The sequence below is a fragment of the Syngnathus floridae genome, chromosome 1 (assembly GCF_059516105.1).
Source record: "Syngnathus floridae isolate MCC-2025c chromosome 1, RoL_Sflo_1.0, whole genome shotgun sequence".
Classification (NCBI taxonomy): Eukaryota; Metazoa; Chordata; class Actinopteri; order Syngnathiformes; family Syngnathidae; genus Syngnathus; species Syngnathus floridae.
In genome coordinates this window covers 26298639-26325489 of record NC_142413.1, presented here as the reverse complement: position 1 = coordinate 26325489, position 26851 = coordinate 26298639, and the positions used below count along the sequence as shown (strand labels likewise).

At 46.1% G+C, this 26851-nt stretch overlaps 1 long non-coding RNA gene across 1 annotated transcript in view; it reads right to left on the bottom strand.

The window, feature by feature from the left end:
- Nucleotides 1–12001: 12001 nt before the first annotated feature.
- Nucleotides 12002–26851, bottom strand: part of LOC148404740 (uncharacterized) — a 64665-nt gene continuing 49815 nt past the window's right edge. The window contains exons 2-3 of the long non-coding RNA XR_015861464.1: nt 19783–25183; nt 12002–14107 (exon numbers count right to left, since the gene is read on the bottom strand). This is a non-coding gene — a long non-coding RNA (uncharacterized LOC148404740). The remainder of the gene's footprint in view (nt 14108–19782; nt 25184–26851) is intronic.

Here is a 26851-nt window from a genome sequence, read left to right as displayed (position 1 = left end):
ATCAATATTTTAATAACACCATTACAGCATCATCACATATATGGTTCACAAAAATAAAAGTGACAAAATGTACAAAACACAAAACAATACAGCAAAAAAACTGAACGACTTTCAATATCAAAATGTCTCTATATCCCTTCGGTTGGCTTCTCCTGATTTTCCTGAATAGTCAATCCTTTACGAATCCACTTCGGTGTAGCAGAGGAAAAAATGGATAGATCCTACCAGGTTGGATGAACAACGTCCAGCGAGTGCTCTCTGCTCCTGCGTAAGAGACAATTCAAAGGCCTTTTTGGTGGCTCGCCATCTTGCGACTTGCACAAGAAATCAGCTTCGTTATTAGTGCAGATGTTTCTGAACCAACTCTCGTGAATCAAGTCCCGTTCCACACTTAGTGCATCACCAAGGTGAAAAGAAAGTTTGAAAATAGAAAAATAAGTCCATCAAATACAATTTTTTTTTAATATAATCCTGTTTCACTCTCTCTCTTCCCTTTAGTCTTTAGTTTAACGTACTTAACTCCTGTATTTAGTGCACCTTCGTTGTCATTCAAAAGAGAACGGCGGGAAAAAAAAGTAGAGTTTGCATTTCTGGTCACATAGGTCTTCTCTTTAAGTCATCATGTCTCCTTGAAAATAAAAGTGATTGTTCACACTTTTATCATTTTAACAAATACAAAACATTAATAAAATAATGAATTTGTATTGTTTTAATAATTTACATGCTTTTAATCTGTGTTGGTCTGTTTAGAAGATATTTACAATGTACTTTCTTTATTACTGTTTTTATTAACAGGCTCTTGTTTTACAAGGCTATGTTAACCTGGGTTACACCTTCTTTATCGATTAGAATTCGACACCACTATTTAGTACCGTCAGTAAAAATCTGTTTACAAGGAAAACAACACAGTCTGTCTGTGTGTTGTTTGAATGTTCTCCCCGTGCCTGAGTGAGTTTCCTCCAGGTGCTTCGGTTTCCCCCAACATTCCAAATCATGTATGGTATGTTAGTTGGACACTCTAAAATGCCCTTGGACGTGATTGTGACTGCTTGTTTGTTATTGGAGCCCTGCAATTGGTTTGCAACCAGTTCAAAATCAGCTGAGATAGGTTCCAGCACACCCGTAACCCTTGTGAGGATAAGCGTTTTGGATAATGAATGAATGAACAAACGAACGAATATTCTATTACTGCTTCTCCTTCTGCTTCTTGTCCCCAAAATGCCCCTGTTCTTGTTTTTTTTCTCTCATTTGTGGCAGTCTAAAAGACAATATTAAATTATTTCCTTCTGAGCAGTTTCAAATCTTCTACTTCTCTTCTGCAGTTCCAGTGTTAAAGGCTTCCACGACCTTCATAAAAACAAAGATAAATTACATAGGTCAATAGAACATTTTTAGGAACAGATGTAGTATAGTTACAGACTAGCGTACAGATTACACATATGCCATGTATGATATATGGCAGTAACATAGCAGCTACACTGTCATGCGGTCGCGTTTATTTTTTTCGGTTTTTGTCTCGTCAATTGTCGTAACTTTACTTCCGGTTTTATTTTGTCATCCCGTCCGTTTCAGTTCGTGTTTCCTTCCTCGGTGTTTGGTTGTCTTGTCTTCCCTGATCCCGATTGTGTGCACCGGCGTAATCGACACTAATTGTCATCACCTGTGTCCCCGCCCTTTTGTGTGTATTTAGTCCGTGTCTTCCCCTTGTCTTGTGCCAGTGTGTCTTGCCTTGCCCCGACCACCAGCCCCGATCCCTTGATGTCCGAACTCTCTGTAAGAACCCTCCTTTTTGTCTCGCCACCGAGCGACGCTTTTGTTTGTGCCTTGGTCTCCATCGCCTTTTTGTCTCGCCCCAGTGCGACTCCTTTAGTTGGTACTTTTTGCTACGTGTTTTCCCTCGTAAGAGGCGTTTTGATTTGTACTTTTAGCCTTTTGACTCGCCTCAGTGCGACACCTTTTGTTTGTACTTTTTGCCACATATTTTCCCTCGCAAGAGGCGATTTGATTTGTACTTTTGCTCAGTGTGCTTGCTGGAATAAATCCCAGAAAGAAACGACTCTGCATCCGAGTCCTCCGTCTTGTCCCCTGCCTGACATACACCTTAGTCTAAAAATCAAAGTTATATCCAAGATGCAGTAGAGTTAGCCTTCGATAGCAAAGCAGATCAGTGGCCCTAAAATACATTTGTTGAAAAGCGCCAAATAAAACACTGTCAAGACGAACAATCAGAAGTTATAAATAAATAAAAAAGCAATTAGAAGCAGCAAAATTTGGGTGTTCAAACTGTGTTAAACACATAAAGGTAAGTGCTTCTGTTAAAATGGTAAGGGAAAAACAAGCAGGAAAGAACATGAGAACCTCAAAACCAGCTTTATGTTGAGCTAGAAGGGGGAGGAGGAAACCCACTAAATCAGTGAGCTCCGTGTCAACACATTCCCCAGGGCCCTCTGAATCCACTCAGCTGAGAATAACAAATGGCAGTCACCGGCCAAGCAAAAAGCTGTGATTATAATTATCACATCCCACACTGACCTTGCATAAACCTTAATCCTTCTCCAATGAAGCATTTAAATAGGCTGCCAACAGCCACAGCAATGGCGAGCACGAAGGAGGGCGGAAAGTGATATGAAATGGAGAAGTGCAGAGAGAAGAAAAAGGAAAGCAAGTCAAGGAGGCACTGGAACAGAAATAAAATGGGTAACAGAAAAAAGAAGACACAAACACATATGTATGTACTACTTGTAACGAAATGCATATTAAAAAATTAATACTTTGCTCGTAGAATACATAGACACATCTAGGGCTGTGTCATCATATAATGTGGTAGAAAATGGATTTATTAAATTGTTATATATGGAATGCAGTCGTTTGTTATTATTGCAATAGACTACCAAGAACATAGTCGAAGGCGGAGGTCCCCAAAACCAGGCCGCGGACCAATACCACACAAAAAAGAGTGAATGATTTGCATTATTTCCATTTTATTTATCTGAGTCCGAATGACTTTTTATTTTGAAAAATTCGACCCTACATGAGGACGATGCTAGTGAAGTTGCATTGGTACGTATACTTTCGAACTTAATTGGTTCTGCAATCGCGTTTGTAAGTAGAAACATTTGTAAGTAGAAGCAACGTTTCCATAGGAGACAATATAAAAGCAAATAATCCGTGCCGGACTATGCCAAAAGTCACACCTTTTGCCCTATTACATGGTGTAAAACGCACAGAAAATGAAAACAACAGCTTGCTTTTCAAACATTTACAACAAAAAGTAAATGTCACTTTATTCTTGACCTCTTAACTTTGGTTAGGGAATGGGAAATCTTATTCTTCTTATTTTTATTTTCTACACTTGCTATAAAAATACCCCCGAGAAGACAGAAAACGTCAGGCTAATAAAATTGTTTATGCTTCCATACTCCCTGCAATAAGCATGCTCACGTACTCATTATATTTTTGGTGGAATTAATGAGTTTTCCGACCGTGTGAGTGGTCATTGGACGCACCTCGCACAGAACGCTAGTGAGAAATGTGCTTCTAAAGATGGAAACTGACAAACACGAAAGGGTGTTCTTCATTTTTTTTGTAATCGAAAACAAGCTGGAATTGTCTGCAATTTATTACTATATTTGCCACGTTCCTGTGTCACCTGCTATCCAGCCACTCCTTTTCCTCAACATCAATTATTCACAGCCACGCCCTCAATCAAATCAATCACCTGCATCTGTCCCTGTCAGTTCGTCATCACCCATTTGCTCCTTGTGCCGCGTGCTTGTTCGCCTGTGCTTTCCTCCACTTGACGACTTTGTTTCCATTTATCTGACTGACCACGCCCGAACGCCGCAAGCCTCGACCGACCGCCTAGCACCCACTATGTCTTCACCTCGCCTTCTGGCCACGCTGCACCCGATCGCCACATCCCTTTCCCCTACAAACTGTGATGCACTTGGTTGTCCTGTTTGCTTCGTGACAGAACAAACTGACCAAATCAAGTGAACAGCCCTTCTGCCTTGGATCGACTGTTGCGCACCGAGTGGGACATCAGCCAGATATCTCGGGAGATGACTGCGCAGACCCAGCTCGTCCAGATACAGCAACAGCAGGCCAGCATTAATGCCAGCAGCTTCAGCAACAGCAGATCCAGCAGCAAAACACTGGGCCAAGTCCGCCAGGCTCTCAAGAACCTGACACCTCCAACCACCTCTATCCCATCTGCGCAACCACGCTTTGGACCCAGCGCCCTGTCCTCAGTTATTCCGACCCCAGCACCTGACGTTCGAGAGCCTAACGTTGGCAACCTTTAACACTTCAATGGTGATCTCCACCGACTTCGATCGAATAGCCCCGCGGCAATGTGGGGTATGCAATAACACACTTGATCGTAAAAGCTCACCTTTGGGGCACTGCAGGATTCGATCACCAGACTCCTGCGTGCTCGTCTTTTGACCCCTGAAGGCTCTACCCTGCCTGCCGTCTGCCTGTGACTGGAACCCTTTCTTGGCCAGCTAGGCTTTCATGAACACTCCTCCTGCCCAGCGAACCTGGTCTGAACCCATGGAGATAGGACGCACCTCGCTCTTGCCAGAGGAGCATTGGAGACGCCTCCAAACAAGGTTGTGCCTATACTGCAGGGGTGAGGGGCATCAAGTGGCTTTTTGTCCAAGGAAAGCCAGGAGCACCCAACCGGCAGGGTTTCAGTTGTGATCGGTTTGCTTGCCCCCTCACACCTATCGCAAGACCCTGCCTCAGACCCGTCCTTCGCCTCCGGCCAGTGTCCTTGCCTCTCGGGCCCCTGCTCTGTCACCCCATAGCCTGCAGCCGCGGACCCAGTCTGGCTTGAATCCAGCAGTTCATAATTTGCATCCTGACCGGCCTGCCATTTGAAGGGGTTGTCCAAGAGGGAGCCGTTTGGCCCCTGTTCCGGTTTCAGTTCAGGTCCCAGGCCGGCGTCTGCTCCCATTCCTTAACCTGATCTGGTGCCCCCCAACGGCACGTCTGAGGATGGGGACTTGTCTTTGCTTCCACCTGCTTTGGAGACGTTTTCCTCCGATGACTCTGACGTCGGATTGGTAGTGACCTGCTTCTGCTTCGCCCCCGCCCACCTCGGATCGGGGTTCCGTTTTTGAGATGTCGGGAACCGTCCCGCGGGAGAGGAGTTCTGTCACATGCTTGTGTCACCTGCCACCCAGCCGCTCCCTTTCCTCAACATAATTCACAGCCACGCCCCCTAATAAAGTCAATCACCTGCACCTGTCACTGCTCGTTATTTCATCCCTACTTAAACCCCGTCATCCCTGCATGCCACCTGTTTGCTCCTTGTGCTGTGTGCTTGATCGCCTGTGCTTTCTTCCAGTTGTTGACCTTGTTTCCATCCAAGTGACCAGGCCCGAACGCTGCCAGCCCCGACTGATTGCCTGTCCCCTACTCCATCTTCGCCTCGCCCACCGGCCACACTGCTGTTGATCTCCACGTCCCTTTCTCCTAAGAACAATAAATAAACTCTGCCACACGTGGTTGTCCTGTCTGCTTTGTGACAATATTATACTGTGTTGTTGGCATACAGAATTCCCCCATAGAATTAAGGGTTGAAAGGTGTGATGGGCACGTGGTATTTATGTGATAATACACTTCCGTTGATTTTGTTTCTATTACCGTATTGGCCCGAATATAAGACGACCCTGATTATAAGACGACCCCCTCTTTTTCAAGACTCAAGTTTGGAAAAGAGACTTTTTGAACACCAAATTTAACTTTTATACAGAAAATGATTACAGTACCGTATTTTTCTGACTAGAATTTGCTCCAGAATATAGGTCGCATAAAATCCAAAATAACGTGAAAAAAAAACATATAAGTCGCTCCGGAGTATAAGTCGCATTTTGGGGGAAATTTATTCGACAAAATCCAACACCAAGAACAGACATGAACAAGCAACAACAGGCTAAATGATAGGTATGCTAACGTGACATAAACACAAACGAAGAGCTGAGAACGGGCCTGACGTAACATTCAGTTATTCAAATAACTATTACATAAATAACACGTTTATAAAACCATCTGTGTTACTCCAATTCATTAAATCCATCGATTGTCCTTTATGTCAACAATGGGTGCGCACCGCTGACGGTGCTTGCACTTCAAAATATTCCACAGGCCCATATAACGATATATAAATTATATATATTGTATAAGCAATAATATTATCAAACCATCTGTGTCACTCCAAATCATGAAATCCATCAATCAAATTCCTCGTCCTTTATCAACAACGCCATGCGTGCGCCCTGACGTCAGCCTCGTCGTTAATCCACAGATCTAGTATATAAATATATTGTAGCGTTAACAAAGTACAAGGACAGACGTGGGTTTGGTAAACGGCTCTTTATTTAACAAAACAAGAGTTCAACAAGCCAACAACTACTGAACTGTAACGATAAAAACATATACAAGTTGCTACACAAAATAAAATATATGACATAACTATAACATACCGTATTTGCCGGTGTATTGGTCGACCTTTTTCGATCCAAAATCGACCGAAAAAAATCGACCTCGACTTATACACCGAGTCATAAAATTTAACTTCGTATTCATCGCTTCAAATGTGATGGTAACCAAGGCCGTTTCTCATGCATCTCATTGTGCGTTGCACTTAGAAAATTTGAACCGGGCGGCGTGCGCGAGTGCGCGGCCCGCTGGAAGTCGAATGAGGCGCCGCGACCACCTCCGCGGTGCTTATAAACAGCCGATCCGCTCGGCGGTGGCTATTTTCGGCCACTTGGCTCGTGCGCACGGCCTCCCGGATGTGCCGGGCGGGTGCGCGAGCTCGCCGGCCGCTGGAAGTCCAATGAGGCGCCGCGACCACCTCCGCGGTGCTTATAAACAGCCGATCCGCTCGGCGGGGGCTATTTTCGGCCACTTGGGTCGTGCGCACGGCCTCCCGGATGTGCCGGGCAGGTGCGCGAGCTCGCCGGCCGCTGGAAGTCGAATGAGGCGCCGCGACCACCTCCGCGGTGCTTATAAACAGCCGATCCGCTCGGCGGGGGCTATTTTCGGCCACTTGGCTCGTGCGCACGGCCTCCCGGATGTGCCGGGCGGGTGCGCGAGCTCGCCGGCCGCTGGAAGTCCAATGAGGCGCCGCGACCACCTCCGCGGTGCTTATAAACAGCCGATCCGCTCGGCGGGGGCTATTTTCGGCCACTTGGCTCGTGCGCACGGCCTCCCGGATGTGCCGGGCGGGTGCGCGAGCTCGCCGGCCGCTGGAAGTCCAATGAGGCGCCGCGACCACCTCCGCGGTGCTTATAAACAGCCGATCCGCTCGGCGGGGGCTATTTTCGGCCACTTGGCTCGTGCGCACGGCCTCCCGGATGTGCCGGGCGGGTGCGCGAGCTCGCCGGCCGCTGGAAGTCCAATGAGGCGCCGCCATCTCCTCCGCGGTGCTTATAAAGTGCCGATCCGCTCGGCTTGGAGCTATTTCCGGCCTCCCGTTGGTGCCGGGCGGCGTGCGCGAGCTCGCCGGCCGCGATCTCCTCCGCGGTGCTTATAAACAGCCGCATGCGCACGGCCTCCCGGAATTTGAACACATTTCGTCAATAAATTTCGCATATTGAATTTTGAAGTTTAATATAATGCAACAATTGAGCTCGACTTATACAAAGGATATATCATAAAATCGTAAATACCCGTCGAATTTTAGGGGGTCGACTTATACACCGAGTCGACCTGTACACCGGCAAATACGGTAAATATTTAACCGCCACACGGCCCCAAGCACCGGCATGGACTTCCAGGCGTGTGGCGGCATGGACTTCCATCCCCGGAGGTGGCACTTCCAGTCACGGAGGTGGAAGAGAGCTCCATAGAATAGGACGGGGGGTGCGTAAAAGCCATCTCCGAGCCCCATTCACCGTCCCCGGACAACCACCCGGCCGAGCACTGGCCCCCGACTTCCATCCACGGAGGTGAAAGAGAGCTCCGTAGAGTAGGACCGGGCGTACGTAAAAGCCATGTCCGAGCCCCATCCACCGTCCCCGGACAGCCACTCGGTCAAGCGCAGCCCCCGACTTCCATCCACGGAGGTGAAAGAGAGCTCCGTAGAGAAGACCGGGCGTGAGTAAAATCCATAATAGTTTTTCAAACCTTCTGTGTCTTTCCAAATCAATAAATCCTTCAAACTCTTCGTCCTCTGTGTCACTTACAAACAAAGCCGCTCATGATGCCGGTAGTACGTGGGGCCCTTCGTCATCTTCGTCATCCAGTGATTGAATCTTTGTCCTTTATGTAAACAAGGAAAAACATTGCAATAAAATAATGCAAACTGCTACCGCTATTTTTATTTTTATTCTTCGTGACAGGGGTTAGCTTTGGTCTGGGGAGTTAAGTTCAGCATTCACGTTAAAGATATCTGGCGCCATCTGGCGTTGTGAATGGGTATAATGTCTAGACCCCGAATGTAAGGTGACCCCCACTTTTTCAGTCTTATTTCAATGCAAAAATCACCGTCTTATATTTGGGCCAATACGGTATATATCAGTAAAGACTTTTGCGACACACCAGCTGCATCTCCTTTCCTTCAGCACCACAATACAATTGTTTTCATGTCGGTCGTATTATTTTATTTTGTTGCATTTTTCCACCACTATTTAAAAGCCGGTCCGTGAAAATATTGTCTGACAATAATCCAGTCCATGGCACTAAAAAGGTTGGGGACCGCTGGTCTAAGGGAAATAAGGTAAGACAAAGGAAATTTACAGAACAAAATCACATGCATTCATCACTTCATATCAACACATCCACATGCTCAAAATAACACTCTTTGTGCAGTCCTTTTACTCTGACATCTCTCATTCATGCATGTGTGATCTACCATATTGGCCTGAATATAAAACGACCCTGAATTCAAGATGGCGGCACGTGCACACGCAGCAGCCACTCTCTGTCCCGTCAATACGGTGATTTGTTCGTCTAATGAGTGTTCGTCCGACAGTCTTATGTGTTCGTCTCGTCGTGCTTTATCGTGCTACAAGTACAGCAGGCAGGTTCTGCTCGACATCGGCAGAAGTGGGTTTTGTGGGGTTCTGGACTTTGAAGCGGTGACATTAAAGGCGCTTGGACTGCTACGTCCTGAAACGTCGCCGACCTCGCCCGCTTTTCCTCCCCCGGTTGGGAGCCGTCGGAAATGGTGTGCGAGGAGGCAGAAGAGGGGCAAGCGCGGAGGCGCCCGGGCCAGGCTGGCGGCCAACCCAGCGCGCCCGGCGGTGCCCTCCATTCGTCTGGCGAATGTTCGATCGCTGGACAACAAAATGGATCACGTTCGCCTGCTGAGGTCTACGAACCGGACGGTGCGGAACTGCTGTGTGCTCGTGTTCACCAAGACCTGGTTGAGTGACAACATTCTGGACTCTGCCGTGCATCTGGAGCAGCTAGCAAGCTATCGGGCGGACCGTGCCATTGTACGAGGGGGAAAGTCGCGAGGAGGTGGAATATGCGTCTACATCCGAGAAGAATGGTGTCGGGACTCTGTGGTGGTATGTAAGCACTGCTCGCCACTTGCGGAGTTTGTGATCATCAAGTGCCGTCCTTTTTACCTGCCGAGGGAATTTACCGCGTTTCTGCTAGTCGCCTTCCAACATCGAAGGCGACAGGATCGCGGCGCTTGGTGAACTGTACCAGGCTGTCAGTGAACAGCAGACAGCGCACCCTGACGGTTTCACCATCTTCGCTGGAGACTTCAATCATGCCAACCTGAAGTCTGTTTTCCCGAGGCTTCACCAGCATGTTACTTTTCCGACACGTGGAGACAGCTTCCTGGACCTAGTCTACTCTGCGCAAAAGGGAGCTTTCAAAGCCACCCCCCTCCCCCATCTTGGGCTTTCTGACCATCTCACCGTTTTGCTTTTGCCCGCATACAGACAATTGGTGAAGGCATTCAGGCCGGTTCGGAGGCAGGTTCGGGTGTTGCCTGAGGGTGCCTCCGATGCACTTCGTGACTGCTTCGACACCACTGAGTGGGACTTGTTTAAGCAGGCAGCCACCTACAACGATCGGACGGACATAGAGGAGTATACTGACTCTGTTACCTCATACATCACGAAGTGCATCGATGATGTGACTTGCTCGAAATCCGTCGTCACCCGCGCGAACTGGAAGCCGTGGCTGACAGGGGCTGTCCTCAGACTGCTGAGGGCCAGGGACAAGGCTTTCAGAGCGGGGGATGAGGCTGGCTTGAGGACAGCGAGGGCCGACCTGTCCCGAGGCATCAAAGAAGCGAAGAAGGCGTTCTCGTGAAAGGTCTCCACCCACTTCAAGGACAGCAAGGACGCACGTAGCCTTTGGCGGGGCATTCAGACCATCACGGACTACAAGCCCGCGCCTAGGAGCTGTGAGGGCGACGTCCGTCTGCTGAACGATCTGAACCGCTTCTTTGCTCGCTTCGACGACCAGAACAGCACTTGCCCGCTGAAGAACACTCCCCCCCCACACGAGCAGACCCTGCGCCTCTCTGCTGACGGTGTGAGGAGAGTGCTTGCCGCTATTGACAACCGTAAGGCGGCGGGCCCTGACAACATCCCGGGTCGAGCGCTGAAGGACTGCGCTGGGGAGCTGTCGGGTGTCTTCACGGACATCTTTAACGTTTCCCTGCAGCAGGCCATCGTCCCCTCGTGTTTCAAGGCTGCCACCATCGTTCCTGTGCCGAAGAAACCTGCACCGTCCTGCTTCAATGACTACCGCCCTGTGGCACTGACGCCCATCATCATGAAGTGCTTTGAGCGGCTGGTCATGGAGCACATCAAGTCCGTCCCCCCCCCCCACCATTGATTGACCCTTTCCAGTTTGCGTACCGTGCCAAGCGGTCCTCTGAGGATGCCATCTGCTCTGCCCTCCACTCGGCCCTCACCCACCTGCAGAGAAAGGACTCATATGTGAGGTTGCTGTTTGTGGACTTCAGCTCTGCCTTCAACACCATTGTGCCGCAGCGACTCATCTGCAAACTTGACGAGCTGGGCCTCAGTACCTCCCTCTGCAACTGGCTACTGGACTTCCTCTGTCAGAGGCCTCAGGTGGTGCGTGTTGGCGACAAAATCTCCGCCAGCATCACGCTGAGCACGGGGGCCCCCCAGGGCTGCGTGCTCAGTCCATTGCTCTTCACCCTGCTGACGCATGACTGCACTGCGACCTACAGCGACAACCGCATAGTGAAGTTTGCTGACGACACGACTCTGGTGGGTCTCATCATGAAGGGCGACGAGACTCGGTACAGGTCGGAAGTTGACCTTCTGACCACGTGGTGCAGGGACAACAACCTCCTGCTGAACGTCAATAAGACCAAGGAAATCATTGTTGACTTCCGGAAGGGTCATACAACACACCTGCCGCTGATCATCGACGGTGCTGTGGTGGAGAGGGTGAGCTGCACCAAGTTCCTGGGGGTGCACGTCAGTGAGGACCTCTCCTGGTCCGCAAACACCTCGTCACTGGCAAAGAAAGCTCAGCGCCGCCTGTACTTCCTGCGGAAGCTCAGGCGTGCATGTGCTCCTCAGGCAGTCCTGTCTACATTCTACCGTGGCACCATTGAGAGCGTCCTCACCAGTTGCATCGCTGTCTGGGGTGGTAACTGCACTGAACAGAACTTGAAGGCCCTGCAGCGCATAGTGAATACGGCTGGTAAGATTATTGGTGCTTCGCTCCCCTCCCTGAAGGACATTTACACCTCCCATCTCGCCCGCAAGGCAACCTCGATTGCGAGAGATGTGAGTCACCTGGCTCACTCTTTGTTTGACCTTCTGCCCTCTGGGAAGAGGTACAGGAGCCTGCGCTCCCGCACCACCAGACTCGTCAACAGCTTCTTTCTCCAGACTGTTAGTCGCTCATTCCAACTTATTTTGGAAGAACCACACAGGAGACAAGTAAGTCCTTTTAGACACCTGCAGGTGGAGAGTCCATTTGTCGCTGTGCGTACAGCAATGATCGAATGGAGGTCTGACTCTCGGTTCCTGCAAGAGCATTTTTATTAAGAGAAACAGGGTGGGGGTAAGAGTGGACTGAATAGAGAAAGCCCTTGACCTTAGTCAAAACATAGCAAGGGGTGTTTTACGACTTTGTGTAGGATGGGACAAGCTAGGTTATTTATTACAGGTTGCATTCCAACATAATCATACGATAAAGATAACCTGGAAAACCCTGACATTCAGGAAGGCGTATCCTTCCAACATCAGGCTACGTCACTACGTGCTGCGTAATCATAATGCTACGGACCAATCAGGATATGACAGTTGGTAGATACCAAATACGATAGGCTAACGACTGGCAGTCCGAACATATTCTAAGATAATATTACATCCCCCTTCTTAAATTTAAACAAATGTATTTCAGAATACAGTCCTTGTAGGATAAACAGTATATCAACACACATAACTGATTGCTCTGAATATCACAGGTTAATCACATAGGCTTACCGGATAGCAAAATCAAAACTCAGGTTATATCCATTAATTAAACAGAACAGTGCACACGTTTGTCAATTATTATTATTACAATTTAGCTTGTTCAATATCAGTGCATGCATATAAATAAATGCTTAGTAGTTTAACTCAAACAGTATTACTAATCATTGATTATATCATTAAACCAAAATCACATCACAAATGAATCTGGAACTCTTTAACATTCAAAGCACTCAAAAGAACATGTTACAAGTTGTTGTTTTTTGTTGGGGTTTTTTTGTTTTTTTTCCAAAGGGCAGCGATCCACCCGCCAACACCCTTTTACATAGTATTACAAGTCCAGAACCCGTCTGGGCTTAACTTCCCGTCCATACCGTGTCTGGTAGGGAACAGGTGAGTGGTGTGGCGATGCTGGGATCCAAGTCATTGTCCATGTTGTGTGTCTCTTTTGTGTTCAGGAGGTGATTTCTATTTCGCCGATATTCATCATACTTCTGCTGTGCGGACGTGGTATGATCTGTCAGTACCAGCTGGCTGGATGATGGTTGCTTGTTTCCAACAGCCACGCTCTTGCATTCTGATGCTTTGCCCCTCCTGCAGCGGTGACAGTGGTTTCGGTGTATTATCCTGGTGTAAACCTCTGTACGGTTGACCACCTTGGGCTGGAGCTGCTGGTGGGTGCTGGGGAGGACTGAGCGTAAGCGTTGGCTCATAAGCAGCTGGGCTGGTGATCGGAGGTTATCCACTGGGGTGTTTCGATGCTCCAGGAGGCTCAAATACGGGTCTCGATGATCAGCTTTGGCCTTTTTCATGAGAGATTTACAGATGGAAACAGATTTCTCTGCAAGACCATTGCTCCGTGGGAAAAACGGTGAGCTTGTGAGGTGGGTGAACTCTCAGGCATTTGCGAAGGCCTTAAACTCTTTGCACTTGTACTGGTGTCCATTGTCCGATACTACAGTCTCTGGTACTCCGAAAGGCAGCTTTCATGTTGTGTATCACAGCAGAGGATGTTGTGTTGTTTAACTTGTCCAGCTTGAAGTATATGCTGTAGTAGTCCACTGTGACTATGTAGTCGTCATTGTTCCAGATGAAGAGATCAGTGGCGACTGTTTGCCATGGCCTGTCTGGGATTTTGTGGTTGATCAGGGGCTCGTTTGTATTGGATGGTCTGTGCTCCAGACAGATTTTTCCCACCATGTCCTCAATCGGTTTGTTCATCCCAGGCCAAAAGAGAATGGCACGCGCTCTCTGCTTGCACTTCTCTATGCCCATGTGACCTGAATGCACCCGGGACAGCATCTCCATGCGCAGTGAGGTAGGTATGATGATTTTCTCACCTTTGAAGAGGATGCCGTTCATCTGGGAGAGTTCATCTCGGTGGTTCCAGTAATCGGCTATGCTCTGAGGGCATCTTCTCAGCCGTTCTCGATAGTGTCTCTTAGTGCCATGAGCAGAGTGTCTTTTCCAGTCTCGGCTCTGATCTCTCTCAGTTTGGCGTCGCTGCCTGGCACGTTACTGTAGACCAGTGGTCACCAAACTATGGCCCGCGGGCCGGATACGGCCCGTCAGCACATTTGGCTCGGCCCTCTGAACAATACCAGAGACGCTATCGGATTTTTTTTTCCTATTTGGCCTCCAGAAAAAAAATCCTAGGCCCCGCCCTGTCAAAGAGAGAACGGAATAATGGCGAAAAGGTTAGGTAAGAGAAAAATTGATTCAGAATGCAGGGTATTTAACCTGCAGTGGACAAACGATTATTTTTTTGTTCAATGCAAAGAAAGTCTGTCAAGAGACGGTGGCGGTATTCAAAGAATACAATCTTCGCCGACACTATGAATCCCGTCACAAAGACAAGTACGATAGCTTGCAAGGCCAAATACGAGCAGACAAACTCTCAAAGCTAAAAAGTGGACTACTATCTCAGCAGAATACATTTGTACGCCAAGCTCAGCTGAACCAGGCATCCGTTCGGGCCAGCTTTCGGGTTGCTCAACTGATAGCAAGCAGCGGTAAGTCTTTCACTGACGGAGAGTTTGTTAAGAAATGTATGGAAGCTGTCGTGGAGGACGTGTGTCCCGAGAAGAAAGATGTATTTAATGCCATAAGTCTGTCGGCGAGTACAATCACCAGACGCGTTGAAGAAATCGGGAGTAATGTATATGCCCAGCTGCAGCAGAAGACGAAAGAATTCGACTTTTTTTCATTAGCACTGGATGAGAGCACGGACGTGCAGGACACAGCGCAACTGCTCATTTTTATTCGTGGAGTTAGCGCAAACTTTGAGATATCCGAGGAGCTGGCAGCCCTCCAAAGTCTCAAAGGGACTACAACGGGAGAGGATATTTTTGACAAAGTGTGCCAAACCATGGAGGAGTTGAACCTGGACTGGTCAAAGCTGGCTAGCATCACGACTGACGGGGCTCCTAGCATGGTGGTCGAAACTCACGGTCTAATAGGATGCATGAAGCGGGAGTTGGAAAAAAGGGGTCTCACCGCCCCGCTACGAGTCCACTGCCTAATTCACCAGCAAGCACTGTGCTGCAAAGTGTTGACGTGGGATTCTGTAATGAAGGTTGTGGTGTCGTGCATACACTTCATCAGAGCAAAGGGACTTAAACACAGGCAGTTCCAAGAATTCCTGTCTGAACTGGAGTCTGCGCACGGAGATGTGCTGTACTACACAGAGGTCCGATGGCTGAGCCAGGGCAGAGTTTTGAGGCGTTTTTACGAGCTGCTACCCGAAATTAACGCATTTCTTCATTTAAAAGACAAAACGGTCCCAGAGCTGATCGACCCAGAATGGAAATGGCACCTCGCATTTTTAACAGACGTGACAGAAATACTTAACAGCCTTAACTTGCAGCTACAAGGCGAGGGGAAACTCATTTGCGACATGTATTCACACATAAAAGCATTTGAGCTGAAATTAGCGCTGCTTTTGGAACAAGTGAAATAGCGCAACTTCGTCCATCTCCCTGCTACCCAAAAGCTGTCGACAGAGAACCCAGCGGTCCCGTTCCCAGCTGAAAAGTGCGTGGAAGCACTGGAAATGCTGAAGGCGGAGTTCGGTGTGCGATTCAGTGAACTACATGTTCATGCAAAAGAAATCCGTCTTTTTCAGAACCCCTTTGTTGCCGACATTGATGAAGCCCAGCCTTCATATCAGTTTGAGTTGGCTGAGTTACAGAAATGTGATGTTCTGAAAGATGCATTCAAGCCCAACAGTCTCATTGACTTCGATGCCGCCCTCCCAAACGACACGTACCCTAACATCAAAAAACACGCAATGAAAATGTCCACAGTTTTTGGCAGCACGTATATCTGCGAGAAAACCTTTTCACGCATGAAACTGCTGAAAACTCCGATGAGATCAAGATTGACAGATGAACATTTGCATCAGTGCTTGAGACTGGCTGTAACTAGAATGGAACCTGATATTCAACTTCTCACTAGCCAGATGCAGGCCCACAGTTCACACTGATGAACATACATAGGTAAGCTCACTTTTCTGACTTGAATGAGTCATTCTGAGCATAAACAAATATAATCATAATAAAATCTACTGGGATAAAATCCATCTTTACAACCATACTGGTAGTGAAATGTATTGTGCTGTGTAGGTGCTGTATCACTTAGTTCAGTTTCTCAACCTGCTTCCTTTGTGGTTTTCACAGGGAAGTTGACGAGAGAGAGCTGCAAACAGCAGTGTCTACAAGCCTACTGGAACCTACAAAAGGATTATAAGGAAGGAACACAAGAACTTTAAGAGACTGCTCATATGTGTCAGAGAGATTCTGCTCTGACAACTGAGCTGAACTTTTATCTGTTAAGATTGTGCATGGCACAACAGAAAGTTAATGTTCCATGGCTTTTTTTTTTCTATGAAGAACTCAGAGAGAGTTATTTAGTTATTATTTATTTCATAAATAGTGTTATTTATTTCCTGTTTTTTTTCTGTGAAGAACTCAGTTATTATTTATTTCATTAATAGTGTTATTATTTATTTCCTGACATTTATTCTGTAAAGTACCTGGAAAGGGTTATTTGGTTATGTGTGGCTTTCTGGAAAACAATAATTTTTTTAAGCACTCCTACGATCGTCACACTTTTTCTGTTACAAACTGACACCGGCCCCCCATCAGAGAAGGGAAAAGTTATGTGGCCATCACAGGAAAAAGTTTGGGGACCCCTGCTGTAGACTGTATGAACCTGCATATCCATGCCTTCCCGCAGGTTGTCGTCCTTGTCAGACAGGGACTTCCTGGAGAGGGTGTCTGCCACAGGAATGTCTTTGCCTGGACGGTGGATGATGTTGAAGTTGTACCTCTGTAACTGAAGCATCATCCTCTGTAGTCTTGGAGGCGCTGCGTTGAGAGGTTTCCGCATGATGGACTCCAATGGCTTGTGGTCACTTTCGACAATGACGTGGCGGCCAAACACATACTGGTGGAAGCGTTTACATTCGAACAGAATGGCGTACAGCTCCTTTTCTATCTCAGCATAGTTGACTTCGCTGTCTGTTAGCGATTTGAATGCATAGCCGATGGGTTTCTCTTCTTGAAGTAAGACTGCACCGAGGCCATATTTGGACACGTCGACTTGCAGCCTGAGCTCTTTGCTGGGGTTCTAGAAGGCTAAGACCGGGCCAGGCTCTCGTGTGACAAGCTCTTTCATTTTTTGAAAGCCTTGTCGTGCTGTGCGTCCCACCTGAACTCACTGGACTCTTTCAGCAGGTGACGCATGGGGGCGTTGATGTCTGAGAGCATGGGAGTGAACTTTGACAGGTAATTAACCATCCCAAGGATTGTCTCTAACTCACCCTTGTCCTTGGGCGGTTCCATGTCTCTCACGGCAGCGATTTTGGCTGGATCGGGCCTGATTCCATCCTTGGAGATGCGGTACCCGAAGTAGCTGACCTCTGTGGCGCAGATCGTGCTCTTCTCTGGGTTGAGTTTTATTCCCCGCTCTCTGGAGCGCTTCAGCATTGCGCGGAGGTTGCTGTCGTGTTGTTCTTTTGTTCGCCCATCATCTACGATCGCGGTCACTCCCTGGAGGCCTTCGTAGGTCTCATCAACCTTCCGTTGAAACTTGTCCTGGGCCGATATCAGTCCAAACGGTAGACGGAGGAAACGCTACTGACCAAACACCGTGTTGAATGTGGTCGGTTTGGAAGACTCCTCTGTGAGTTTGATTGCTCAGTAACCAGACCTGGCATCCATAACACTGAAGAAGCCAGCATCTGCCAACTTGGACATGACATTGTGGAGCGTAGGTAAGGGGTAGTGCAATCGCCTGATGGCCTTGTGTAGATTTCTCAGGTCAAGGCGCAATCTTAGCTTGCCGGTGCGTGGCTTGTCGGCTCCGAGCATTGAGCTGACCCACTCTGTTGGTTCCGTGACTTTCACGATGATCTGCTGTTTTTCCATGTTTTGAAGTTCCTCTTTGAGGCGACCACGGAGTCCGTGTGGGACTCGCCTAGGTGGGTGGACTACTGGGACTGTGTTGGGGTCAATGTGAATTTTACATTCACCAGGAAACAGTCCGATTCCAGTGAAGACGTCTTTAAACTCGTCGATGATCGGGATCTCAGGTTTGCTAGACACGGACAGCATGAGCTGTATGAGTCCAAAGTCCAGGCATGCCTTCAGTCCTAGAATTGGAGGTGCCTGTGTGTCGACGACGTGGAATTTCAGCGTCAACTCCTTGTCCTTGTATTTATACTTCATGTGGCACTTGCCTTGGACAGTGAGACGTTCGCCACCGTAGCCATACAGTGGGTTGAAGGGTTGTAACGTGGGCTGTATTCCCAGTCCTCTGCAGGTGTGTGTGGGAATGACATTAGCTGAGACCCCAGTGTCTAGCTTAAAGATAAGTACAGTCCTGTCTGGGCCAATTTGCACACCTGCAAAAGCTTGCTCCGTTTCATTGGTGCTACTTGCTTGTGTTAAAGTGTCAATAAACAGGTCCTCACTGTCTGTATTCGTGTCTGATGTATGTTAATCTACTGTATGTACTCCCTTTCCTTGTTTGGAATGACACACAGATTCAAAATGGTTCCACTTGGAACATAATTTGCACTGTTTACCTTTGGCTGCACAAAGGTTCTTGACTTTGTGAGGCTGGAAACCACAGAAGCCACAGGTTGCGTGTCTCTGTGGTCCTCTGGCTCTGTCTGCTGGTTTAGGGGTGTAAATCCACTCTACGTGTCCCTTTGTGCTGTCTTGCCGCTTTTTTCATGGAGAACTCTCTGAAGTCTGCCGACTGATTGCATGAACAGTTTGTGGGGCTGTGTTGCCGCTAGCCATGGTTTTCAGCTGTGCTTGTGCCATATCATGAGACCTGGCAATGTCTACTGCTCTCTCCAGCGTTAGGGTAGAGCCTACATTCAGTAGCTACTCTCTGAGTTTGGGTGAGTAAATTCCAAAAACGAACCGGTCTCTCAGCATCTCTTCTCTATTTGCATAATTTCAATCTTGCACAAGCAGTCTCAACTCTGTCAAAATCTGTTCTAGTGGCTAATTTGCTGCCTGTTTCCTCTCGGAAAATGCGTAACGTGCAAAAATCTCATTCTTTTTCGGCATAACATATGCTTCAAAGCCATCATAGTATGTTTTCATTACCTTCCGTACTGGGCAGCTTAACGAGTTGGCGGAAAGATGCTAATTCGCGATCGTGCTAACACGCAAAAAACGGACCTCTAAAGAAATTTAAACGAACATTTGGAGCAATACTACATTGTCCTAAAGGTTAGACATTCGTTCATTTCTCTTGTTAGGAAAAAAAATCACCCTTCCTCAAATCAAAGCATGGCTGAATAATATAAACATGGAGAATTCTTAACACATACACACTTACACTTACATACACTTACACATAAAAAAAATATATAATAATAAAAGTTGTTCTAAAAACATATTTATGTTTTTAGAACAACTTTTATTATTATATATTTTTTTAAAACAAGGTACAAGTGTACATACTGTAAATATGTTTTTAGAACCCCTTATAGTTTTAGGGCCCCTTATATCTGCTCACAGCTTTCATTTACAGTGGGGCAAAAAAGTATTTCGTCAGCCACCAAATGTGCAAGTTCTCCAATTACAAGATGAGAGATGCCTGGAATTTTCATCATAGGTACACTTCAACTATGAGAGACAAAAGGAAAATCAAATCAGGAAGATCACATTGTCTGATTTTCAAGGAATTTACGAATTATGGTGGCCTATACATATTTGGTCAATAACAAAAGTTCACATTAATCCTTTGTTATATACTCTTTGTTGGCAATAATAGAGGTCAAACATTTTCTGTAAGTCTTCACAAGGTTTTCACACACCGTTGTTGGTATTTTGGCCCATTCCTCCATGCAGATCTCCTCGAGAGCAGTGAGGTTTTGGGGCTGTTGCTGGGCCACAATGGCCAAGACCAAAGAGCTGTCAAAGGACACGAGAAACAAAATTGAAGAAATAACACTGTTGGCCACCGTGTTAGCCAGCCTAGCTCGGTCGGCTATCACCACCACCATCTGCGACACCACCACAGTCAACTTCGGTCTGTGAAACATCCGCTCACTTACGAGCAAGGTAACCTCTTCCAGGATTTTCACATTGACCATAATTTTGTTTTAATGTGTTAACTGAGTCATGGCAAAATCCCAACAACTTTCGCCAGCTCAATGAATCCACTCCACTGGGGTTTCTGTCAACCCCGTGGCGAGGGAGGCGGTCTCCATCCATCCATCCATCCATCCATCCATCCATCCATCCATCCATCCATCCATCCATCCATCCATCCATCCATCCTCTTCCACTTATCCGGGGTCGGGTCGCGGGGGCAGCAGCTTTAGAAGGGATGTCCAGACTTTCCTCTCCCCAGCCACTTCGTCCAGCTCATCCCAGGGGATACCAAGGCGTTCCCAGGCCACCCGAGAGACATAGTATCTCCAGCGTGTCCAGGGCCGTCCCCGGGATCACCTGCCGGTGGGACAGGCCCGGAACACCTCCCTGGGGAGGTGTCGAGGGGGCATCCTGATTAGATGCCCGAGCCACCTCATGTGACTCCTCTCAACGTGGAGGAGCAGCGGCTCTACTCAGAGTCTCTCCCGGATGACCGAGCTTCTCCCCCTATCTCTAAGGGAGAGCCCGGACACCCTGCGGAGGAAACTCATTTCGGCCGCTTGTTCTTGTTCTTTCGGTCATGACCCTCAGCTCGTGACCATAGGTGAGAGTAGGAGCGTAGATTAACCGGTAAATTGAGAGCTTTGCCTTTTGGCTCAGCTCTCCCTTCACCACAACGGACCGGTATAGAGTCCGCATCACAGCCGACGCTGCACCAATCCATCTGTCGCTCTCACGCTCCATCCTGCCCTAAACGTGAACAAGACCCCAAGATACTTGAACAACTTGGGGCAGGATCTCATCCCCGATCCGGAGAGGGCATTCCACCCTTTTCCGACTGAGGACCATGGATTCAGATTTGCAGGTGCTGACTTTCATCCCGACTGCTTCACACTTGGCTGCGAACTGTTAGGTTTGTTCCTTGTTCTTTATCTTTAATGCTGGCTATGCTAACAGTAATTACCAAAAGGGAGACTTCACAGTTTTACTATTTAATGTATGCCAGAATGATTGTTACACATCTGTGGAGCCTTCTCTGCAAGATGCGTAAGAAGGTCTAACTCCCCCCACCAAGGTTCCTGCTCTTATACTACTCTGGGCCGCACTCCTGCAAGGAGGAGACTCTGCCTATCCTGTCTGGTGTGTGACCTTGTAGTCTTAACTGAGAGCGACTTCTACGTATGTGCAAAGAGTGTCATAGAGAAGAGAAAGCTAATGAAGCAAGAGAAGGGCTACAGTGATAGAATAGCGTAGCTCAAGATACCTAGCTAATCACATGTGCCAAAGAGGCCTATTCTAACAAGCCGCCTGTTACTGTTCACTCAACTAAAATTGAGCTTTTAATGAAAAAATATGCATCTCCCCCTGTTGAACTGACCTAAACTGCCAGTTCCTCCCACCCCCCATTTGTGCGTGCAAAAATCCTACCTACCGTGGGGGGGCGACTTATACTCAGGAGCTACTTATATGTTTTTTTTCACAAATTTTTACTTGATCAGTAAGACATCACTTACTTCCAAGTATAGTTGACTTCTTCCCATGTTATTTTTAGTATAGTTGATCACTTCACATGCTTTTATATCTTTATCTTGAACATATTCAAAACATAAAAAATAGAGAAAACATCAAATAAAGCAATTAACACTTTAAAGCTCCATATCCAAGTCCACTGTCTGCTGTATGTACACTTGCTCCATTTTTGCTCCTCTTATATTTATTATTATCATTTACTATTATGTATCATTTATTCAACACTCTTATTTATTCATTGTTTGTGCCTTCTTGGGTTTTTTGTGTTGCTTGTATGCATATGTGTACTATCTCACCGAGGGATAGTGGGAACGTAATTTCAATCTCTTTGTGTGTCTTGGTATATGAAAAAAAATCGACAATAAAGGAGACTTTGACTTTGATAAAACAACCAAATAAACAAAACAAAAAACTACATCTGAAAAAAATTGTATTTTCAGACGAAAATGGATGAGGGCACTCTAAATTTCACCGTTGGCCGTGACTCATCAACTGGGTGGGCTTAAGAAAAATGGCACCAAAAAGAAACTCATATTTTGCAGGTTACAAACTTCAAGTTGTAAAATATGCAGCTGAAAACAGTAATCGAGCAGCAAAAAGAAAGTTTGGAGAACCGTAATGTACCAATGGATTACTAGTTCAAGTGACGTCAGTGGCACAGCACGGCGCGCACCCACGTAAGGACTATCGGCATCATTAGCGGTGATCATTTCTAAGTGACACGGAGGACAAAGAGTTTGAAGGAATTAAGGATTTGGAGTGACATTGAAGGTTTGAAAAACTATTATGGCTTTTACGCACACCTGGTCCTACTCTACTTAGTCGGGGGCCGGCGCTCGGCCGAGTGGCTGTCCGCGAACGGTGCATGGGGCTCGGACATGGCCATTACGCACGCCCGGTCCTATGCCATGGAGCTCTCGTGTCTGGAAGTCCACACTACCACACGCTTGGAAGTTTGTTTTGTTTAATAAAGAGCCGCTTACCAAACCCACGTCTATCCTTGTACTTTAACGCTACAATATAGTTATATACTAGATCTGTGGAATAAAGACGAGGCTGATGTCAGGGCGCACGCGCGGCGATGTTGACAAAGGATGAGGAATTTGATAGATGGATTTAATGGATTTAAAGTGCACGGATGATTTGATAATATTATAGGCTTATATTATAGGTATTTGAAATATAGTTTATATAGCGTTATATGAGCCTGTGGAATATTTTGAAGTGTAAGCGCCCTCAGCCGCGCGCACCCATTGTTGACAAAGAACGATCGATGGATTTAATGAAGTGGAGTGACACCGATGGTTTTATAAACATGTTATTCATGTAATAGTTGTCCTTAATCACTCTATATGTTACGTCAGGCCCGTTCTCAGCTCTTTGTTTGTGTTTGTCACGTTAGCATACCTATCGTTTTGCCTGTTGTTGCTATTTAATGAATTGGAGTGACACCGATGGTTTTATAAACATGTTATTCATGAAATAGTTTTCCTTAACCACTCTATATGTTACGTCAGGCCCGTTCTCAGCTCTTTGTTTGTGTTTGTCACGTTAGCATACCTATCGTTTAGCCTGGTGTTGCTATTTAATGAATTGGAGTGACACCGATGGTTTTATAAACATGTTATTCATGTAATAGTTGTCCTTAATCACTCTATATGTTATGTCAGGCCCGTTCTCAGCTCTTTGTTTGTGTTTGTCACGTTAGCATACCTATCGTTTAGCCTGTTGTTGCTATCGTTTAGCCTGTTGTTGCTCGTTCATGACTGTTTTTGGTGTGGGATTTTGTCGAATAAATTGCCCCCCAAAATGCGACTTATACTCCGGAGTGACTTATATATGTTTTTTTTTCACTTTTGGGGGCATTTTATGGCTGGTGCGACTTATACTCCGGAGCGACTTATAGTCCGGAAAATTCAAGATTCAAGAGTTCAAGATTCAAGAGTTTTTTTATTCGCCATGTTTGAGCGTGCCAAACAAGGAATTTGACTTCGGTAAATCACAGCCTCTGTTCAACATTTAGGTGACTAACAACAACACTCAGGACATGTGAAAAACGAAAGATATTCTCAAACATCCCCTGGTCTTATGATATACAAATACGGTATATGTGCGTGTGGCCCCCTACACGGCAAGGCTCTTACCATCAGGTCCGCCCCCCTCTGACCTTTCATTGAGTTGCCACTAACTTCAGGGGCCACTCGTGTGGTGCAGTACAGAATGGAAAAATCTAACTAGTACAACAAAAATGTGTATATAATTTTGTGGGTGTTTGTGTTATTTTATTGGTGTACCTGGTTTGAGCAATGAAACCTGTGGAGCACGAGTAAGCAAAACAACGATATACTCATCAGTTATCGTGGAACCTAAATCGTACTAATTCCATAAAATCATCCTCCTCTGAGTCATCCTCCAATCTGGGAATCGCAGGGCAAAATCTCAGTCCTGCCCCGCTGGACGGTCTGGTGTGTTGGGGGCCTTCCTCAATTCCCCACTGCACGCCCGACAGTTCCAATGATCAAGACCCTAATGCAAGAAACACAGCAACAACCACAAAACACAAACGCTCCCAATACATCCCACCAGAAAAATTTACAGTACTACCCCTTTCCACTTACCAAACCACTTTTCCAACATGTCAGTTAACAAGTTAGACACACCAGAGTATGATTTTAATTCATTCGACAGTACCCTCAGCCCCCTCAGCAGTGAAACTCCTACCAGGAGCTGTATTGTAGAACAGTAAAAATTAAGATTAAAAAATATATAGAGTATAAAAAAATAATAATTATTATTATAATAATAAATATAATAATAAAAATAATAATAAAGTAGACACTCATTTTCATCGTTAGTCTGAAGATGAACTGAAAACATGCCTTAAAAATTCACGCAAACAAAATGGTTACCTTAGTTTTCTGATTCCTCATCCCCTCATACCCCCCTTGTTTCTTTACTTTCTCTGATAACCCTTAATTAAAACAGAATACAGATTTACCTGGTTAATCCCGATCATGTATTGCCGTGATGTAAAATCAAAACATCACAATGTTGAACACCACTTACAATTTTCCAAAGACTTTATGTTTTCCGTTTTTATTTTCTAACTTCAGATAATGTGAAACACTACTTGTTTTTCTATTCAATTTGTAATGTACAATGTCTTATTTCCTTAATTAGGACATCCTCTGTCTTTCAGCAAATCCTGTCACTTAATAAAATTACAAATTATGATTGGGAATTCAGTCCACGAATTTCAATCAATAATCAATTATTATTATTATTTATATTATTATTGTCTTGCCAATTGTTAATCTTACAAACCAATACCTAGAGGTTTCACATTGGACGTTGTGAGGCAGATGCTGGACTTTCAGCCACCCCGGTCACCTATATTACCTCATCTCTGGCTGTGGCCAATTCCTCACTGTCACCCCTTTTGTGGGGCATCCGCCTTATTTTCACTCAAACTGGTGGTTAATTCAATTGGCGTCTGCCAAACTTTATTGTCGTTGCCAGTGGATTTTTCCCTTCCAGTCTCTGTGGCGTAGCTTCTCTGGTTCCACCTGGACATGGCTGACAACGCTGGATCTGTGACATCAAAAAGCTCAGAGATGACCTTGTTAGCAACCTAGCATATTATAAAAATTGTATCCTTACAAATCACAATTACAAGTTACAAGTTCTAGATGTCAAATCACAAATGGTATTATATTCGAGCTAGTTAGTCTATCAATTGGTATACACATAAATATTTATCTCCTCTATAATACTTAACTGCTTTTTATTTTGTTACTTTGGTAAACCCCTCACTAGTTGCTGCAATGATTTGGAGTGACACAGGTGATTCAATGAACTTGTTATTTATGTCATAGTTATTTGACATATAGTTTATTTAGAGTAGCAACGTGTACGTTGTTAGACTTCAGTAATTTCCGATTGTCTAGGGAGGGGGGGGGCGGAAGAGCGATCCAGGGCGCTTGTGTGTGTTGGCTCATATGTTGAGCTCTTGACTTGTGAAATAAAGAGCCGGTTACCAAACCCACGTCTTGCCTGGTACTTTGGTAAAGCTACAATATAGTTATATACTAGATCTGTGGAATAATTGGGACTGCAGCTGATGGCGAGGCTGACGTCAGTGGCGCACGTAGGTCCGGAATCGACAGCCTTTTTGTTTTGTTTTTTTGACACAGAGAATGAATATTCCGATGGATTTAATGATTTGGAGTGACACGGATGGTACGTTAAAGTTATTGTTTATATTACATTTATTTGACATATCTACAGGACTGTCTCAGAAAATTAGAATATTATAATAATAAGCCTTTTATTATTTTAATATTGCTAATTATGGCATACAGCTTAAGAAAACTCAAACATCCTATCTCAAAATATTAGAATATCATAAAAAAGTATACTAGTAGGGTATTCAACTAATCACTTGAATCGTCTAATTAACTCGGAACACCTGCAACGGTTTCCTGAGCCTTGAAAAACACTGAGCTTGGTTCAGTCAACTAAATCACAAGCGTGGAGAAGACTGCTGATCTGACTGCTGTCCAGAGGACCATCATTGACACCCTCCATCAGGAGGGTAAGACACAAAAAGAAATTTCTCAAAGAGCAAGCTGTTCACAGAGTGCAGTTTCAAAGCACATCCACAAAAAGTCTGTTGGAAGGGCGAAATGTGGCAGGAAACGCAACCAAGAGAGATGACCGCACCCTTCACAGCATTGTGAAGAAGAGTCACTTACAGAATTTGGGGGAGCTTCAAAGACAGTGGACTCAAGCTGGAGTCCAGGTATCAAAAGCCACTGTTCACAGGCGTGTCTGGGAAATGGGCTACAATAGCCGTATTCCCATGGTCAAGCCACTTCTGAACTCAAGTCAACGGAAGAAGCGTTTTAACTTGGGCTATGGGAAATAAGCAGTGGACAGTTGCAGAGTGGTCCAAAGTCCTCTTTTCAGACGAAAGCAAGTTTTGCATTTCATTTGGAAATCAAGGCGCCAGAGTCTGGAGAAAGGCTGGACAAAAGCAAACTCCAAGTTGCTTGAAATCCAGTGTGAAGTTCCCACAGTCAGCGATGGCTTGGGGAGCCATGTCAGCTACTGGTGTTGGTCCACTGTGTTTCATCAAGTCCAGAGTAAATGCAGATTTTAGAGCACTACATGCTTCCCTCTGCTGAAGCTGCTATGGAGATGATGATTTTCATTTTCCAGCATGATCTGGCACCTGCCCACAGTGCCAAAACCACCAGT